Genomic DNA, 207 nt, shown 5'->3' on the forward strand with positions numbered 1-207 from the left:
GGGCGGGCGCGGTGCGTGCTCGGCTCTCAGCGGCGCAGGGCACGCCGGGAACTGTAGTTCTGCGGAGGAGAAGCGTCCCCAAAATGGGAGGCCGGCAGCTTTCCGGGCAGACTCTTGCCTCCAGGAACAACCTGCTGCATTGCTCCTTTTGTTGTTGTTGTGGGTTTTGTTTGGGTTTGTGTTTGGTTCCCCCCCCCCCCCCCCCCC

Source organism: Fulmarus glacialis, unplaced genomic scaffold, assembly GCF_000690835.1.
Source record: "Fulmarus glacialis isolate BGI_N327 unplaced genomic scaffold, ASM69083v1 scaffold23112, whole genome shotgun sequence".
NCBI lineage: Eukaryota > Metazoa > Chordata > Aves > Procellariiformes > Procellariidae > Fulmarus > Fulmarus glacialis.